This window comes from Eubalaena glacialis, chromosome 11, assembly GCF_028564815.1.
Source record: "Eubalaena glacialis isolate mEubGla1 chromosome 11, mEubGla1.1.hap2.+ XY, whole genome shotgun sequence".
Classification (NCBI taxonomy): Eukaryota; Metazoa; Chordata; class Mammalia; order Artiodactyla; family Balaenidae; genus Eubalaena; species Eubalaena glacialis.
The window spans coordinates 30215024-30235320 of record NC_083726.1 but is presented as its reverse complement, the minus strand read 5'-3'; the positions used below and the strand labels follow the sequence as shown (position 1 = coordinate 30235320).

General features: G+C 37.5%; 1 pseudogene; it reads right to left on the bottom strand.

Moving 5' to 3' along the window:
* Positions 1 to 888: 888 nt before the first annotated feature.
* LOC133100763 (large ribosomal subunit protein uL24-like) lies at positions 889 to 1393 on the bottom strand (annotated as a pseudogene).
* Positions 1394 to 20297: the final 18904 nt, after the last annotated feature.

Below are 20297 nucleotides of genomic sequence, written 5' to 3'. Positions count from 1 at the left end.
TGCATCCTATAGGTTTTGGGTCATCTTGTTTTCATTGTCATTTGTTTCTAGGTATTTTTTGATTTCCTCTTTGATTTCTTCAGTGATCTCATGGTTATTTAGTAGTGTATTGTTTAGTCTCCATGTGTTTGTGTTTTTTACAGTTTTTTTCCCTGTAATTGATTTCTAATCTCAGAGCATTGTCGTCAGGAACGATGCTCGATATGATTTCAATTTTCTTTAATTTACCAAGGCTTGACTTGTGACCTAAAATGTGATCTATCCTGGAGAATGTTCCATGTGAACTTGAGAGGAAATTTTATTCTGCTCCTTTGGGATGTAATGTCCTATAAATATCGATTAAGTCTATCTGGTCTAATGTGTCATTTAAAGCTTGTGTTTCTTTATTACGTTTCTGTCTGGATGATCTGTCCATTGCTGTAAGTTGGGTGTTAAAGTCTCCCACTATTATTGTGTTACTGTTGATTTCCCCTTTTATGGCTGTTAGCATTTGCCTTATGTATTGAGGTGCTTCTATTTTAGGTGCGTAAGTATTTACAATTCTTACATCTTCTTGGATTGATCCCTTGAGCACCATGTAGTGTCCTTCCTTGTCTCTTGTAATATTCTTTATTTTAAAGTCCATTTTGCCTGATATGAGTATTGCTACTCCAGCTTTCTTTTGATTTCCATTTGCGTGGAATATCTTTTTCCACCTCCACACTTTCAGTCTGTATGTGTCCCTAGGTCTGAAGTGGGTCTCTTGTAGACAGCATATATACAGGTCTTGTTTTTGTATCCATTCAGCCAGTCTTTGTCTTTTGGTTGGAGCATTTAATCCACTTACGTTTAAAGTAATTATCAAATGTTCCTATTACCATTCTCTTAATTGTTTGGGGTTTTTTTTTTTTTTTTTCATTTTAACAGTTTTTAATGAAAGTTGTATACAAGATTACTTCATTCCTGCATCTTCTCAATTGTTTCTTCCTTATATTTGCCCTTTTCTTTTCCTACTTGGCGAGATTTGGCTTTACGTTCGAGGATCTTTTTGCGGTCTTGTCCAGTTTTAGTCTGGTGATAACCACCTTGCTGGGGTGAATGCCCACATGGACAGTTGTGCCATTAGCCTTCTCCCGCTGCACTTGTTCAATGTAGATGACATACTTCTTCCTGTAAACCTGGACTACTTTGCCAATTTGCTGCCCTTTGTAGTGCCCTCGTACAACCTGAACTTCATCATCCTTCCGGATGGGCATGGATCGGACATGGTACTTCTGTCTCAGCTCTTTAGAAAGAGGGGAAGACATAATCTTCCTGCGAATGTGTGAAGGCACATTGAAATTTCTTTTCCGGTTCTTGCTTCGGTCAGAGGTCACAAAGTGATTGAACTTCATTTCGGCCGCTAGCGATCCAGCGATGGCCACAAAAGGGCTTTGGGTTTGTTTTTATAAGTCTTTTTCTTCTCTTGTGTTTCCCACGTAGGGAAGTTCCTTTAGCATTTGTTATAAAGCTGATTTGTTGATGCTGAATTCTCTTAGCTTTTGCTTGTCTGTAAAGCCTTTAATTTCTCCACTGAATCTGAATGAGATCCTTGCTGCGTAGAGTAATCTTGGTTGTAGGTTTTTCCCTTTCATCACTTTAAATGTATCCTGCTGCTCCCTTTTGGCCTGCAGTGTTTCTGCTGAAAACTCAGCTGATAACCTCATGGGAATTCCCTTGTATGTTATTTGTTGGTCTTCCCTTGCTGCTTTTAATATTTTTTCTTTGAATTTAATTTTTGTTAGTTTGATAATATGAGTCTTGGCATGTTTCTCCTTGGGTTTACCCTGTATGGGACTCTCTGTGCTTCCTGGACTTGGGTGGCTATTTCTTTTTCCCTGTTAGGGAAGTTTTCGACTATAATCTCTTCAAATATTTTCTCAGATTCTTTCTCTCTCTCTTCTCCTTCTGGGACCCCTATAATGCAAATGTTGTTGTGGTTAATGTTGTCCCAGAAGGCTCTTAGGCTGTCTTCATTTCTTTTCATTCTTTTTTCTTCATTCTGTTCTGTGGCAGTGATTTCCACCATTCTGTCTTCCAGGTCACTTATTCGTTCTTCTGCCTCAGTTATTCTCCTATTGATTCCCTCTAGTGTATTTTTCATTTCAGTTATAGTGTTGTTTTTAATTGTTTGTTTCTTCTTTAGTTCTTCTAAGTCCTTATTAAGCATTTCTTGTATTTTCTCAATCCAAGCCTCTATTCTGTTTCCAAGATTTTGGATCATCTTTACTATCATTACTCTGAACTATTTTTCAGATTGCCTATTTCCTCCTCATTTATTAGGTCTTGTAGGTTTTTACCTTGCTCTTTCATCTGTAACATATTTCTCTGTCTTCTCATCTTTCTTGATGGGTGGGGCTGTGTTGCTGTCTTGCTGGTTGCTTGGCCTGAGGCATCCAGTACTGGAGCTAGCAGGCAGTTGGATGCTGGGGTTTGGTGCCGAGATGAGGACCTCCATAAGATCTCACACTGATTAGTATTCCCTGGGGCATGAAGTTCTCTGGTCCTCCAGTGGCTCACACTTGGTGCTCCCACCACAGGGACTCAGGCCAAATGGCCTGCGTGGCAAAAAAAAAACAAAAAACAAAAACAGACAAACAAAGCCCAAGGCAAATAATGAAAACAAAACCGAACAAACAGACAAAAAAAAAAAGAAATGAAAATAAACAGACAAAGATAACCCAAAAAAACCCAAGACAAATAACAAAAACAAATCCAAGCAAACCAACAAGCAAACAGCAACAACAACAAAAACCAACAAGAAAAGCAAAAATCAAAAAGACACCCAAACAAACAAGAGAGCCTAAAAGCCAAAACCAATAATAAAAACAAAACGAACTTAAACAGAAAACAAAACAAAATTAAAAAAAAAACTAAAAGTAAAGCTAAGTGAACAAAAGTCCAACACATAAAAATGACAAAAAGAAAAACAAAAACAAAAATTAAAAATTAAAAAATAAAAAGATTAAAACAAAACAAAATAAAGACAAAATGACACAAAACAAAGCAAAAATGTTGAAAGAACAAACCAAAATCAGACAACAAACAAAAAAGAACAGAACAATAACAAGAAATAAAAAATAAAATAAAAGTAGAAAAAGAAAAAATATATTAGCAAAAATAAAAATGAAATAATAAAACAGAGCAGCAAAAATAAATTAATAAAAATAAATTAAAAATAAAATAAAGAAAAATAAAAAATTCCCTAGTGCCTCCACTATCAATGTCCTTGCCCCCACGGTAAGCTACAGCCAACCCCTGCCTCCCCAGGAGGCCCTCCAAGACCCCTGGGTAGCTCTCTGGACCCACTGTGTCAGCCCCACCTCTTCATGTGTTCCTCTCACCATCATCTGCTCCTGACGCTGGCCCAGAGCACACATGCCCACGCAGGCCAGCTGGGGCTCAGGCTTCCTTAGGTGTGGCCACAGGGGCTGGGGCAGCCAGAGGAGGCTTTGCTGGGAGCAGAGCATAGGCCCAGGACCCCTGCAGGCTTGCCAGGGCCTGAGTGGGTTGGGGAGAACCTGGCTTGAGGTGTGGGCGAGCCTTCCCAAGGAGGCTGGGCCTGCAGGTGGGGTAGGGCATTGCAGTGGTGGCTCTGCTCTTTTCACGCCACTCAACAATGGGGCCTCAGCTCCATGGTGGCCCGGGCTTCCTCCACAAACCTTCCTGGCTGTGGAGCCCTTCTCTCCTGCTGCCTCAGGCTGTCTCCTCACCGCCAACAGCTGCCCCCTTCCTGGGTCCACTCTCCAAACCCCACTCTCCAGCACCCAGCCCTCCTCTGCACCAGGAGACACACAATTCAGGCTGGGGTGCACAGGGCTGCAACACAGACTCTGCATATAGGTCTTATTCTGTCCTGCCTTCTACAGACCAGTTGCTGCATTCCCCTCTGATCCCCTGATCTCCTGAAGGTCCTTCTCTGTCTCTACTGATCCCCCCCGCCATGACTGGGCTTTTCTGAATGTGGGAAACTCTGCTCTCCTTTAGCTCCTCCTCAGGGGTGCTGGTCCCATCCCGTTTCCACTTTTCTTCCCCCATTCCTTCTTTCTTTCATCCTACCTGGTTGCATGGGGATTTTTCATGTCCCCTGAGGTGTCTGAGGACCTCCACTAGTGTTCAGTAGGTGCTCTGTGGGAATTGCTCCGATACATTCTCAATGTACTTGTGAGGAGATGTGAACTCCATGTCCTCCTATTGCACCATCTTGACTCTGCCCCCAGATCTAACCATTTCTAATCCTCAAAGGCTTACCATTTAGTTGAGGAGATAGATCATACGAAAACTTCATTTCCTAAGTTGAAAGTTTGGTGTTACTTTTAAAATTCATACAAAAGAGTGGTTAGTCTGCATTGGGGTAGTCAAGGAAAATTTCTCCTGGAAAGCATTAATTTGATCCAAAACTGGAAAAAACAGGGACAAAGATATTCTGTGAGGAAGGAAGATAACATTCATTGAAGGAAAGAATCATAAGCAAGGGTGCAGAAGATAAATAGGTTATCTAAAAGAAGAGTATGCAGTTTTTTCTATAACATAAAAAAAGTACACTAGAGGGACTGGTTCAAGATGGTGGAGTACAAGGAGGTGTGCTCACTCCCTCTTGTGAGAGCACCAGAATCACAACTAACTGCTGAACAATCATTGACAGGAAGACACTGGAACTCACCAAAAAAGATACCCCACATCCAAAGACAAAGGAGAAGCCACAATGAGATGGTAGGAGGGGCGCAATCACAATAAAATAAAATCCCATAACCGCTGGATGGATGACTCACACACTGGAGAACAATTATACCACAGAAGATCACCCACTGGAGTGAAGGTTCTGAGCCCCACGTCAGGCTTCCCAAGCTGGGTGTCCGGCAATGGGAGGAGGAATTCCCAGAGAGCAGTGACCCTATAGGAGACTGAACTAGACTTACCTGCTAGTGTTGGAGGGTCTCCTGCAGAGGCAGGAGGTGGCTGTGGCTCACTGTGGGGACAAGGATACTGGCAGCAGAAGTTCTGGGAAGTACTCCTTGGCATGAGGCCTCCCAGAGTCTGCCATTAGCCCCACGAAAGAGCCTGTAGCCACCAGTGCTAGGTTGCCTCAGGCCAAAAAACCTACAGGGAGGGAACTCAGCCCCACCCATCAGCAAACAAGCAGTTAAAGTTTTACTGAGCTCTGCCCACCAGAGCAACACCCAGCTCTACCGACCACCAGTCCCTTCCATCAGGCAGCTTGCATAAGCCTCTTAGGAAGCCTCATCCACCAGAGGGCAGACAGCAGAGGCAAGAAGAACTACAATCCTGCAGCCTGTGGAGTGAAAACCACATTCACAGAAAGGTAGACAAAATGAAAATGCAGTGTACTATGTACCAGATGAAGGAAAAAGATGAAACCCCAGAAAAACAACTAAATGAAGTGAAGGTAGGCAACCTTCCAGAAGAAGAACTCAGAATAATGATAGTGAAGATGATCCAGGACCTCAGAAAAAGAATGGAGGCAAAGATGGAGAAGATGCAAGAAATGTTTAACAAAGACCTAGAAGAATTAAAGAAAAAACACCCAGAAGAATTCAGGAACAAACAGACAGAGATGAGCAATGCAATAAATGAAATGAAAAATACACTAGTAGGAATCAATAGCAGAAAACTGAGGCAGAAGAACGGATAAGTGACCTGGAAGACAGAATGGTGGAAATCACTGCTGCAGAACAGAATGAAGAAAAAAGAATGAAAAGAAATGAAGACAGCCTAAGAGACCTCTGGGATAACATTAAACGCAACAACATTTGCATTATAGGGGTCCCAGAAGAAGAAGAGAGAGAGAAAGAACCCGAGAAAATATTTGAAGAGATTATAGATGAAAACGTCCCTAACATGGGAAAGGAAGTAGCCATCCAAGTCCAGAAAGCACAGAGAGTCCCCGGCAGGATAAACCCAAGGAGAGACACACCAAGACATAGTAATCAAACTGACGAAAATTAAAGACACAGAAAACTTGTTCAAAGCAAGAGGGAAAAATGACAAATAACATACAAGAGAACTTGCATAAGGTAAACAGCTGATTTCACAGCAGAACTCTACAAGCCAGAAGAGAGTGGCACGATATATTTAAAGTGATGAAAGGGAAGAACCTACAACTAAGATGACTCTACCCAGCAAGGATCTCATTCAGATTCAATGGAGAAATCAAAAGTTTTACAGACAAGCAAAAGCTAAGAGAATTCAGCACCAAAAAACCAGCTCTACAACAAATGCTAAAGGAACATCTCTTAGTGGGAAACTCAGAGAAGAAAAGGGTCTATAAAAACAAACCCAAACAATTAAGAAAGTGGTAATAGGAACATACATATTGATAATTACCTTAAATGTGAATGGATTAAATGCTCCAACCAAAAGACACAGGCTCTCTGAAGAGATACAAAAACAAGACCTGTAAATATGCTGTCTACAAGAGACCCACTTCAGACCTAGGGACACACAGACTGAAAGTGAGGGGATGGAAAAAGATATTCCATACCAATGGAAATCAAAAGGAAGCAGACAGCAGAGTAGCAATACTCATATCAGATAAAATAGACTTTAAAATAAAGAATGTTACAAGAGACAAGGAAGGACACTACATAATGATCAAGGGATCAATCCAAGAAGAAGATATAACAATTACAAATATATATGCACCCAACATAGGAGCACCTCAATACATAAGGCAAATGCTAATAGCTATAAAAGAGGAAATCAACAGTAACACAGTAATAGTGGGGGACTTTAACACCTCACTTACAACAATGGACAGATCATCCAGACAGAAAATTAATAAGGAAACAAAAAGCTTAAATGACACAATATACCAGAGAGATTTAATTGATATTTATAGGACATTCCATCTGAAAACAGCAGATTACACTTTCTTCTCAAGTGCTCATGGAACGTTCTCTAGAATAGATCACATCTTGGGTCACAGATAAAGCCTCGGTAAATTTAAGAAAATTGAAATCATATCAAGCACCTTTTCTGACCAAAATTCTGTGAGCTTAGAAATCAATTACAGGGAAAAAAAACGTAAAAAAACACAAACGCATGGAGGCTAAACAATACATTACTAAATAACCAAGAGATTACTGTAGAAATCAAAGAGGAAATCAGAAAATGCCTAGAGACAAAACACAATGAAAACATGATGACCCAAAACCTATGAGATGTGGCAAAAGCAGTTCTAAGAGGGAAGTTTATAGCAATTCAATCCTACCTCAAGAAACAAGCAAAATCTCAAATAAACAACCTAAATTTACATGTAAAGCAACTAGAGAAGGAAGAACAAACAAAACCCAAAGCTAGTACAAGGAAAGAAATCATAAAGATCAGAGCAGAAATAAATGAAATAGAAACAAAGAAAACAATAGCAAAGATCAATAAAACTAAAAGCTGGTTCTTTGAGAAGATAAAATTGATAAACCTTAGCCAGCGTCATCAAGAAAAAGAGAGAGAGGACTCAAATCAATAAAATTGGAAATGAAAAAGGAGAAGTTACAACAGACACTGCAGAAATACAAAGGATCAAATGAGACTACTCTAAGCAACTGTATGCCAATAAAACGGACAACCTGGAAGAAATGGACAAGTTCTTAGAAAGATGTAACCTTACAAGACTGAACCAGGAAGAAATAGAAAATATGGACAGACCAACATAAGTAATGAGACTGAAACTGTGATTAAAAATCTCCCAACAAACAAAAATCCAGGACCATATGGCTTCACAGGTGAATTCTATCAAACATTTAGAGAAGAGCTAACACCCATTCTTCTCAAACTCTTCCAAATAATTACAGAGGAAGGAACACTCCCAAACTCATTCTACAAGGCCACCATCACCCTGATATCAAAACCAGACAAAGATACTACAGACCAATATCACTGATGAATATAGATGCAAAAATCCACAACAAAATTCTAGCAAACAGAATCCAACAACACATTAATAGGATCGTACACCATGATCAAGTGGGATTTATCCCAGGATGCAAGGATTCTTCAATATATGCAAATCAATCAATGTGATACACCATATTAACAAATCTAAGAATAAAAACCATATGACCCTCTCAATAGATGCAGAATAATCTTTTGACAAAATTCAACACCCATTTATGATAAAAACTGTCCAGAAAGTCATAGAAGGAACCTACCTCAACATAATAAAGGGCATATACGACGAACCCACAGTAAACATCATTCTCAGTGGTGAAAAGCTGGAAGCATTTCCTCTTTGATCAGGAACAAGACAAGGATGTCCACTCTCACCACTATTATTCAACATAGTTTTGGAAGTGTTAGCCATGGCAATCAGAGAAGAAAAAGAAATAAAAGGAATACAAATTGGAAAAGAAGAAGTAAAACTGTCACTGTTTGCAGATGACATGATGCTATACATAGAAAATCCTAAACATGCCACCAGAAAACTACTAGAGCTAATCAATGAATTTGGTAAAACTGTAGGATAAAAAATTAATGCAAAGAAATCTCTTGCATTCCTGTACACTAACAATGAAAATCAGAAAGAGAAATTCAGGAAACGATCCCATTCACCATTGCAACAAAAAGAATAAAATACCTAGGAATAAACCTACCCAATGAGGTAAAAATCTGTTCTCCGAAAACTATAAGACACTGATGAAAGAAATCAAAGATGACACAAACAGATCGAGAGATATACCATGTTCTTGGATTGGAAGAATCAACATTGTGAAAATGACTATACTACCCAAAGCAATCTACAGATTCAATGCAATCCCTATCAAATTACCAATGGCATTTTTTACAAAACTGGAACAAAAATCTTAAAATTTGTATGGAGACAAAAAAACCTGAATAGCCAAAGCAATCTTGAGGGGAAAAAATGAAGCTGGAGGAATCAGGCTCCCTGACTTCAGACTATACTACAAAGATACAGTAATCAAGAGAATATGGTACTGGCTCGAAAACAGAAATATAGATCAATGGAACAGGATAGAAAGCTCAGAGATAAACCCATGCACCTATGTTCAACTCATCTATGATAAAGGAGGCAAGGATATACAATGGAGAAAAGACAGTCTCTTCAATAAGTGGTGCTGGTACAACTGGACAGCTAAATGTAAAAGAATGAAATTAGAGCACTCCCTAATACCATACACAAAAATAAACTCAAAATGGATTTAAGACCAAAATGTAAAGCCGGACACCATAAAACTCTTAGAGGAAAACATAGGCGGAACACTCTTTGACATAAATCACAGAAAGATCTTTTTTGACCCACCTCCTAGAATAATGGAAATAAAAACAAAAATAAACAAATGAGACATAATTAAACTTAAAAGCTTTTGCACGGCAAAGGAAACTATAAACAAGATTAAAAGACAACCTAGAGAGTGGGAGAAAATACTTTCAAACGAATAAATGGACAATGGATTAATCTCCAAAATATATAAACAGCTCATGCAGCTCACTATTGAAAAAACAACGCAATCAAAAAATGGGCAGAAGAAGACCTAAATAGACATTTCTCGAAAGAAGACATACAGATGACCAAGAGGCACATGAAAAGATGCTCAACATCACTAATTATTAGAGAAATGCAAGTCAAAACTACAATGAGGTATCACCTCACACCAGTTAGAATGGGCATCATCTGAAAATCTACAAACAACAAATGCTGGAGAGGGTGTGGAGAAAAGGGAACCCTCTTGGAGGGGATATGGGGTATATGTATACGTATAGCTGATTCACTTTGTTATACAGCAGAAACTAACACAACAATGTAAAGCAATTATAGTCCAATAAAGACATTTTTAAAAAAAAGAAAAGAAAAGGGAACCCTCTTGCACTGTTGGTGGGAATGTAAATTGACACAGCCACTATGGAGAACAGTATGGAGGTTCCTTAAAAAACTAAAAGTAGAGCTACCATATGACCCAGCAATCCCACCACTGGGCACGTACCCTGAGAAAACCATAATTCAAAAAGAGTCATGTACCACAATGTTCATTGCAGCACTATTTACAATAACCAGGCCATGGATGCAACCTAAATGCCCATCAACAGATGAATGGGTAAAGAAGATGTGGTACATATATACAATGGAATATTACTCAGCCATAAAAAGGAATGATATTGGATCATTTGTAGAGATGTGATGGACCTAGAGACTGTCATACAGAGTGAAGTAAGTCAAAAGGAGAAAAACAAATATTGTATATTAATGCATATATGTGGAATCTTGAAAAATGGTATAGGTGAACCAGTTTGCAAGGCAGAAATAGAGACACAGATGTAGAGAACAAACGTATGGACACCAGGGGGCTAAAGTGCAGGCAGTGGTGGGATGAACTGGGAGATTGGGGTTGATATATATATATACACTAATATATATAAAATAGATAGCTAATAAAACCTGTATAAAAATAAATAAAATAAAATTCAAAATAAATAAATAAATAAATAAATAAAAAGTACACTAGTGGTAAAAAAATAAAATTAAAGTGAAAAAATTATTTTTCTGATTTATTTATGGTTTCGCAGATTTGTATGAGCTTCCACTGTTAACAGATGAATTCACTGCTAAGTCCTACTTTTCTATGATTATTCATTAATTATGCAGTCATAGGTTTTATGCTTTCAATTTAAGCATCTGATATATTTTGAAGTATAGAATATCAGGGATAAATATTGAAAACAAATCAATAATGAGAAACAAATTCCAATTTTTAATGATGTATTTAATTACCTGTTATTTTACTATACACTGTTAATAATCTACCTATGTATCACCTAAAGAGAATACCTTATAACTATGCTCCTTGTTCACACTAACCCTCTGATACTTACCATTCTGAACCCCCTCACCTGTTCTCACCTTGCATCTTGCTCACACATACCTATGTTCTTCTAGCTCTTGACTTCTATCTTGGATTCTTATTTTTAACCTCTCAGATTTTGTATATGTTAAAATATCATGCTACTGATCCTTAATTATCTTCCAGTGTCATATTTTTAATCTTACTCTCATGTCATTTTCATGATACACCTCACTCTGATCCAGCCTTATAATCTGGGCCACTATTTTTCTCTGTCCTTTGCAGAAGAAGTATCAGAAAATTATAAAATTGGGGTTTCCCTGGCAGTCCAGTGGTTAAGACTCCACGCTTCCACTGCAGGGGGCACCGGTTTGATCCCTGGTCAGGGAACTGAGATCCAGACTGCCATGCAGCATGACCAAAAATAAATAAATTAAAAAAAATAAAATGCCCCCCCCAAAAAGAAAAAGAAAACTATAAAATTCACACTATGCTTCCCTGACCATGTAGTTCTTAAATTCCATGCACGGTAATATAAAGAAGTGCCTTGGGCTTGAATTCTGCAGTCAGCGTGAGTTTGATAGCAGCTTTGCTACCTGTGAACTGTGCATCCTTGGACAAGCTACTTAATGTCTCTTTGTCGCTCTCCTTCAGTAAAATGGATTTAGTAATATTACCGATCTCATAGGGTTATTGTGGTATTAATTGAAAAATTCAACATAAATTTATTAGAGGAGTCTGACACTTTCACATATCAGCCATTCAATAGGATCAAGATTACCAGTCTTGACCAAGTTCTTTTAAAGAAAAGACAAGCTCATTTGTAGTTTTGAAAGAATTCATCACAGAAAAAAAATTTATGGGATCCACTTAGAGCAATACATCTTTGTCTTTGATCCATGCTGATATTTTAAAATCTCAGTACATTAGAACTTGACAGAGGATCTAGTTTCTGTGCCTTGGTAATTAGAACTTTATAGATCCAAGGGATTTTTCAAAAATATTGTTCTTTTAAAGGGATTGTACATTGTGAAAATTCAAAACTCCCTGCAGAAGAAGGTTTAAGAACAAACAGTTCTGGAAAGTTTCTTGTCCAGCTGATTAGCTTTGCCCTTTAATAATTTTCCTCTTACATGCATATTCACACACTCATTATGAATCGTCCCTCACTGATCGCTTTTTATGCACTAATTTTCTAAATTACTAAAATAACAGCCAGCATTAACACAATTAATGTGTTCATGGTGCTTCAGATGATTACAACAATCATTTTTTCATCTAAAATATTAATAATCCAACGATTATAATCATCATTAATTACTACTAACTTCATAGTCTACCACATAACCCCAGATAATGCAACACAGAAAGATGACAAAGAGAAGACTGCTCTGGATTCTTTTCTTCTCCAGAAGCTTATTTTAGTGGTTTAGAAGGAAAACATATGCATGCTAACTGCACTGAAGCTAACTGTTCAAGTTCTCCTAGGGAGGTAATTTTTTCATGCAACAATATGTCTATTATTAGTCCTTAAACATTAGCCCTTAGTAAATAGTATTTATTCTGTCTGCATATCTTGACTATGACTTCTCCCTACATTTGCAGCCACCCACTGAGACAATCATTGCCACCATTCAGACACACAGCAAACTAAGGTTTTATTACTTTAATTTTCCAAACAAATTGCACCATGCTAAATTACAACACATGGAAATAATTTTTAAAAGACAAAGAGAACAGCAGACTTTGCATTTTTATTAACTGAGCTATCTGTAATTTCAAATAATGGCATATATTAAGTATTGTCCAAATGTGCACACACATATGTGTGTGCTGAGTGAGTGTTTTAACAAGCCTCAAAATTTCCTGAACCCTTTTGAAATTAAATGGAGAGAACTGTATAAATTATTCTTATTCTGGTATTTTTATAGCTCAATAAATTTGAACTTAAGTAATAGCTGGTAATCTCAAGGTGTGTGCATTCTCCAATAGTATATTTGTGTTTGGCAATTTAGAATCCATATATACATACATATATGCATTACATTACATACACACACACACACACACACACACACATTAGTAAAATCCCTAACTTCAAACTATAGGATGCACTTTTTATTTTTTACTGCTAGAGCTGTAAAATAGTCTCACAAAGACTAACAGAATTGGTCCTGAAGGATTATTTGATATTTGAATTGCTACAGAACAATGTTAGATCAAGAGTCCAGGTGTACTCTGAAGATTAACAGTGGGAGATTACACTAATATCAAAGAGCTCAAAACAGAAAATGTCCTTTAACAAAGTTTCTGCATTTCTCCGGGATTTTTAAGAGAATGGCCCAAATCTAGGGTAAGATGGCTAAGTATAGCATATACTTTTAGGTTGGAGAAATTAGGAAAATGTTGTCTAACCATTATCATTCCAGTCACACTAATTTTCACGGTGTTTTAAGAACGAGACTCAGCTTTGGAAACAAAACAGTGGGAGCTTTTTAGGATACTAATTCAAATGCTGCCCAGCTGAGTAATGATCTGGTTGTTGTTACCAAACTTATTATTTCAGGGCTGCTCAGTGAATAATGTCACTTGAAATTACTATATCCTTCAGTTCACTCCCATATGGACAAATGCCACCATTCAAACATCATCATCATGTTACCAGTTTGTCCTGAGAAGCTATTGAATACTTCAGTGTTCTCTTCATGTTTAATGAAAGATTGAAAGAAAGAGGGTTTCTTTTTTTTTTTTTTAACATCTTTATTGGAGTATAATTGCTTTACAATGGTGTGTTGGTTTCTGCTTTATAACAAAGTGAATCAGTTATACATATACATATGTTCCCATATCTCTTCCCTCTTGCATCTCCCTCCCTCCCACCCTCCCTATCCCACCCCTCTAGGTGGTCACAAAGCACATAGCTGATCTCCCTGTGCTATGCGGTTGCTTCCCACTAGCTATCTATTTTACGTTTGGTAGTGTATATATGTCCATGCCACTCTCTCACTTTGTCACATCTTACCCTTCCCCCTTCCCATATCCTCAAGTCCATTCTCTAGTAGGTCTGTGTCTTTATTCCCATCTTGTCACTAGGTTCTTCATGACTTTTTTTTTTTTTCCCTTAGATTCCATATATATGTGTTAGCATACTGTATTTGTTTTTCTCTTTCTGACTTACTTCACTCTGTGTGACAGACTCTAACTCCATCCACCTCACTACAAATAACTCCATTTCGTTTCTCTTTATGGCTGAGTAATATTCCATTGTATATATGTGCCACATCTTCTTTATCCATTCATCTGATGATGGACATTTAGGTTGCTTCCATGTCCTGGCTATTGTAAATAAAGCTCCAATGAACATTTTGGTACATGACTCTTTTTTTTTTTTTTTTTTTTTTAACATCTTTATTGAAGTATAATTGCTTTACAATGGTGTGTTACTTTCTGCTTTATAACAAAGTGAATCAGTTATACATATACATATGTTCCCATATCTCTTCCCTCTTGCATCTCCCTCCCTCCCACCCTCCCTATCCCACCCCTCTAGGTGGTCACAAAGCACCGAGCTGATCTCCCCGTGCTATGCGGCTGCTTCCCACTAGCTATCTATTTTACATTTGGTAGTGTATATATGTCCATGACACTCTCTCACCCTGTCACATCTCACCCCTCCCCCTCCCCATATCCTCAAGTCCATTCTCTAGTAGGTCTGTGTCTTTATTCCCATCTTGCCACTAGGTTCTTCATGACCTTTTGTTTTTTCCCTTAGATTCCATATATATGTGTTAGCATACTGTATTTCTTTTTCTCTTTCTGACTTACTTCACTCTGTATGATAGACTCTAACTCCATCCACCTCATTACAAATACCTCCATTTCATTTCTTTTTATGGCTGAGTAATATTCCATTGTATATATGTGCCATATCTTCCTTATCCATTCATCCGATGATGGACACCTAGGTTGCTTCCATGTCCTGGCTATTGTAAACAGAGCTGCAATGAATATTTTGGTACATGACTCTTTCTGAATTATGGTTTTCTCAGGGTATATGCCCAGTAGTGGGATTGCTGGGTCATATGGTAGTTCTATTTTTAGTTTTTTAAGGAACCTCCATACTGTTCTCCATAGTGGCTGTATCAATTTACATTCCCACCAACAGTGCAAGAGTGTTCCCTTTTCTCCACACCCTCTCCAGCATTTATTGTTTCTAGATTTTTTGATGATGGCCATTCTGACCGGTGTGAGATGATACCTCCTTGTAGTTTTGATTTGCATTTCTCTAATGATTAATGATGTTGAGCATTCTTTCATGTGTCTGTTGGCAATCTGTATATCGTCTTTGGAGAAATGTCTATTTAGGTCTTCTGCCCATTTTTGGACTGGGTTGTTTGTTTTTTTGTTATTGAGCTGTATGAGCTGCTTGTAAATCTTGGAGATTAATCCTTTGTCAGTTGCTTCATTTGCAAATATTTTCTCCCATTCTGAGGGTTGTCTTTTGGTCTTGTTTATGGTTTCCTTTGCTGTGCAAAAGCTTTTAAGTTTCATTAGGTCCCATTTGTTTATTTGTGTTTTTATTTCCATTTCTCTAGGAGCTGGGTCAAAAAGGATCTTGCTGTGATTTATGTCATAAAGTGTTCTGCCTATGTTTTCCTCTAAGAGTTTGATAGTGTCTGGCCTTACACGTAGGTCTTTAATCCATTTTGAGTTTATTTTTGTGTATGGTGTCAGGGAGTGTTCTAATTTCATACTTCTACATGTACCTGTCCAATTTTCCCAGCACCACTTATTGAAGAGGCTGTCTTTTCTCCACTGTATATGCTTGCCTCCTTTATCAAAGATAAGGTGACCATATGTGCGTGGGTTTATCTCTGGGCTTTCTATCCTGTTCCATTGATCTATATTTCTGTTTTTGTGCCAGTACCAAACTGTCTTGATTACTGTAGCTTTGTAATATAGTCTGAAGTCAGGGAGCCTGATTCCTCCAGCTCAATTTTTCGTTCTCAAGATTGCTTTGGCTATTCGGGGTCTTTTGTGTTTCCATACAAATTGTGAAATTTTTTGTTCTAGTTCTGTGAAAAATGCCAGTGGTAGTTTGATAGGGATCGCATTGAATCTGTAGATTGCTTTGGGTAGCAGAGTCATTTTCACAATGTTGATTCTTCCAATCCAAGAACATGGTATATCTCTCCATCTATTTGTATCATCTTTAATTTCTTTCATCAGTGTCCTATAATTTTCTGCATACAGGTCTTTTGTCTCCTCAGGTAGGTTTATTCCTAGATATTTTATTCTTTTTGTTGCAATGGTAAACGGGAGTGTTTTCTTAATTTCACTTTCAGATTTTTCATCATTAGTATATAGGAATGCAAGAGATTTCTGTGCATTAATTTTGTATCCTGCTACTTTACCAAATTCATTGATTAGCTCTAGTAGTTTTCTAGTAGCATCTTTAGGATTCTCTGTGTATAGTATCATGACATCTGCAAACAGTGACAGCTTGACTTCTTCTTTTCCGATTTGGATTCCTTTTATTTCTTTTTCTTCTCTGATTGCTGTGGCTAACACTTCCAAAACTATGTTGAATAATAGTGGTGAGAGTGGGCAACCTTGTCTTGTTCCTGATCTTAGTGGAAATGGTTTCAGTTTTTCACCATTGAGGACAATGTTGGCTGTGGGTTTGTCATATATGGCCTTTATTATGTTCAGGAAAGTTCCCTCTATGCCTGCTTTCTGCAAGGCTTTTATCATAAATGGGTGTTGAATTTTGTCAAAAGCTTTCTCTGCATCTATTGAGATGATCATATGGTTTTTCTCCTTCAATTTGTTAATATGATGTATCACGTTGATTGATTTGCGTATATTGAAGAATCCTTGCATTCCTGGGATAAACCCCACTTGATCATGGTGTATGATCCTTTTAATGTGCTGTTGGATTCTGTTTGCTAGTATTTTGTTGAGGATTTTTGCATCTATGTTCATCAGTGATATTGGCCTGTAGTTTTCTTTCTTTGTGACAGCTTTGTCTGGTTTTGGTATCAGGGTGATGGTGGCCTCGTAGAATGAGTTTGGGAGTGTTCCTCCCTCTGCAATATTTTGGAAGAGTTTGAGAAGGATAGGTGTTAGCTCTTCTCTAAATGTTTGATAGAATTCGCCTGTGAAGCCATCTGGTCCTGGGCTTTTGTGTGTTGGAAGATTTTTAATCACAGTTTCAATTTCAGTGCTTGTGATTGGTCTGTTCATATTTTCTATTTCTTCCTGGTTCAGTCTCGGCAGGTTGTGCATTTCTAAGAATCTGTCCATTTCTTCCAGGTTGTCCATTTTATTGGCATAGAGTTGCTTGTAGTAATCTCTCATGATCGTTTGTATTTCTGCAGTGTCAATGGTTACTTCTCCTTTTTCATTTCTAATTCTATTGATTTGAGTCTTCTCCCTTTTTCTCTTGATGAGTCTGGCTAATGGTTTATCAATTTTGTTTATCTTCTCAAAGAACCAGCTTTTAGTTTCATTGATTTTTGCTATTGTTTCCTTCATTTCTTTTTCATTTATTTCTGATCTGATCTTTATGATTTCTTTCCTTCTGCTAGCTTTGGGGTTTTTTTGTTCTTCTTTCTCTAATTGCTTTAGGTGCAAGGTTAGGTTGTTTATTCGGGATGTTTCCTGTTTCTTGATGTAGGCTTGTATTGCTATAAACTTCCCTCTTAGAACTGCTTTTGCTGCATCCCATAGGTTTTGGGTCGTCGTGTCTCCATTGTCATTTGTTTCTAGGTATTTTTTGATTTCCCCTTTGATTTCTTCAGTGATCACTTCGTTATTAAGCAGTGTATTGTGTAGCCTCCATGTGTTTGTATTTTTTACAGATCTTTTCCTGTAATTGATATCTAGTCTCATAGCGTTGTGGTCGGAAAAGATACTTGATACGATTTCAATTTTTTAAAATTTACCAAGGCTTGATTTGTGACTCAAGATATGATCTATCCTGGAGAATGTTCCATGAGCACTTGAGAAAAATGTGTATTCTGTTGTTTTTGGGTGGAATGTCCTATAAATATCAATTAAGTCCATCTTGTTTAATGTATCATTTAAAGCTTGTGTTTCCTTATTTATTTTCATTTTGGATGATCTGTCCATTGGTGAAAGTGGGGTGTTAAAGTCCCCTACTATGATTGTGTTACTGTCGATTTCCCCTTTTATGGCTGTTAGTATTTGCCTTATGTATTGAGGTGCTCCTATGTTGGGTGCATAAATATTTACAATTGTTATACCTTCCTCTTGGATCGATCCCTTGATCATTATATAGTGTCCTTCTTTGTCTCTTGTAATAGTCTTTATTTTAAAGTCTATTTTCTCTGATATGAGACTTGCTACTCCAGCTTTCTTTTGATTTCCATTTGCATGGAATATCTTTTTCCATCCCCTCACTTTCAGTCTGTATGTGTCTCTAGGTCTGAAGTGGGTCTCTTGTAGACAGCATATATATGGGTCTTGTTTTTGTATCCATTCAGCCAGTCTGTGTCTTTTGGTGGGAGCATTTAATCCATTTACTTTTAAGGTAATTATCGATATGTATGTTCCTATTCCCTTTTTCTTAAATGTTTTGGGTTTGTTATTGTAGGTGTTTTCCTTCTCTTGTGTTTCTTGCCTAGAGAAGTTCCTTTAGCATTTGTTGTAAAGCTGGTTTGGTGGTGCTGAACTCTCTCAGCTTTTGCTTGTCTGTGAAGGTTTTAATTTCTCCATCAAATCTGAATGAGATCCTTGCTGGGTAGAGTAATCTTGGTTGTAGGTTTTTCTCCTTCATCACTTTAAATATGTTCTGCCACTCCCTTCTGGCTTGCAGAGTTTCTGCTGAAAGATCAGCTGTTAACCTTATGGGGATGCCCTTGTGTGTTATTTGTTGTTTTTCCCTTGCTGCTTTTAATATGTTTTCTTTGTATTTAATTTTTGATAGTTTGATTAATATGTGTCTTGGTGTGTTTCTCCTTGGATTTATCCTGTATGGGACTCTCTGTGCTTCCAGGACTTGATTAACTATTTCTTTTCCCATATTAGGGAAGTTTTCAACTATAATCTCTGCAAATATTTTCTGAGTCCCTTTTTTTTTCTCTTCTTCTTCTGGGACCCCTATAATTCGAATGTTGGTGTGTTTAATGTTGTCCCAGAGGTCTCTGAGACTGTCTTCAGTTCTTTTCATTCTTTTTTCTTTATTCTGCTCTGCAGTAGTTATTTCCACCATTTTATCTTCCAGGTCACTTATCCGTTCTTCTGCCTCAGTTATTCTGCTATTGATCCCATCTAGAGTATTTTTAATTTCATTTATTGTGCTTTTCATCGTTGCTTGGTTCCTCTTTAGTTCTTCTACGTCCTTGTTAAATGTTTCTTGCATTTTGTCTATTCTATTTCCAAGATTTTGGATCATCCTTACTATCATTATTCTGAATTCTTTTTCAGGTAGACTACCTATTTCCTCTTCATTTGTTAGGTCTGGTGTGTTTTGACCCTGCTCCTTCATCTGCTGTGTGTTTTTCTGTCTTCTCATTTTGCTTATCTTACTGTGTTTGGGGTCTCCTTTTCACAGGCTGCAGGTTTGTAGTTCCCGTTGTTTTTGGTATCTGTCCCCAGTGGCTAAGGTTGGTTCAGTGGGTTGTGTAGGTTTCCCGGTGGAGGGAACTAGTGCCTGTGTTCTGGTGGATGAGGCTGGATCTTGTCTTTCTGGTGGGCATGTCCACGTCTGGTGGTGTGTTTTGGGGTGTCTGTGGCCTTATTATGATTTTAGGCAGCCTCTCTGTTAATGGATGGGGCTATGTTCCTGTCTTGCTAGTTGTTTGGCATAGGGTGTCCAGCAATGTAGCTTGCTGGTCGTTGAGTGAAGCTGGGTCTTGATGTTGAGATGGAGATCTCTGAGAGATTTTTGCCGTTTGGTATTACGTGGAACTGGGAGGTCTCTTGTGGACCAGTGTCCTGAAGTTGGCTCTCCCACCTCAGAGGCACAGCCCTGATGCCTGGCTGGAGCGCTAAGAGCCTTTCATCCACACGGCTCAGAATAAAAGAGAGAAAAAAATAGAAAGAAAGAAAGAAAGAGGATAAAATAAAATAAAATAAAGCTATTATAATAAAAAATAAGAAAAATTATTAAGAATAAGTTTATTAAGAAAAAAAATTTTTTTTAATTTTTAAAAATAGATTTATTAATTTTTTATAATAAGAAATAAGAAAAAATTATTAAGAAAAAAATTTATTAATAAAAAAATTTTAATTTTTATAATAAAAAATATGAAAAAACTTATTAAAAAAATTTTTTTTAATTTTTAAAAAATAGAAAATAAGGAAAAAATTATTAAGAAAACATTTATTAGGGAAAAAAATTTTTTTAAGTTAAAAACAAAAAAAGAAAACGGACGGAACTAACCCTAGGACTAATGGTGAGAGCAAAGCTATACAGACAAAATCTCACCCAGAAGCATA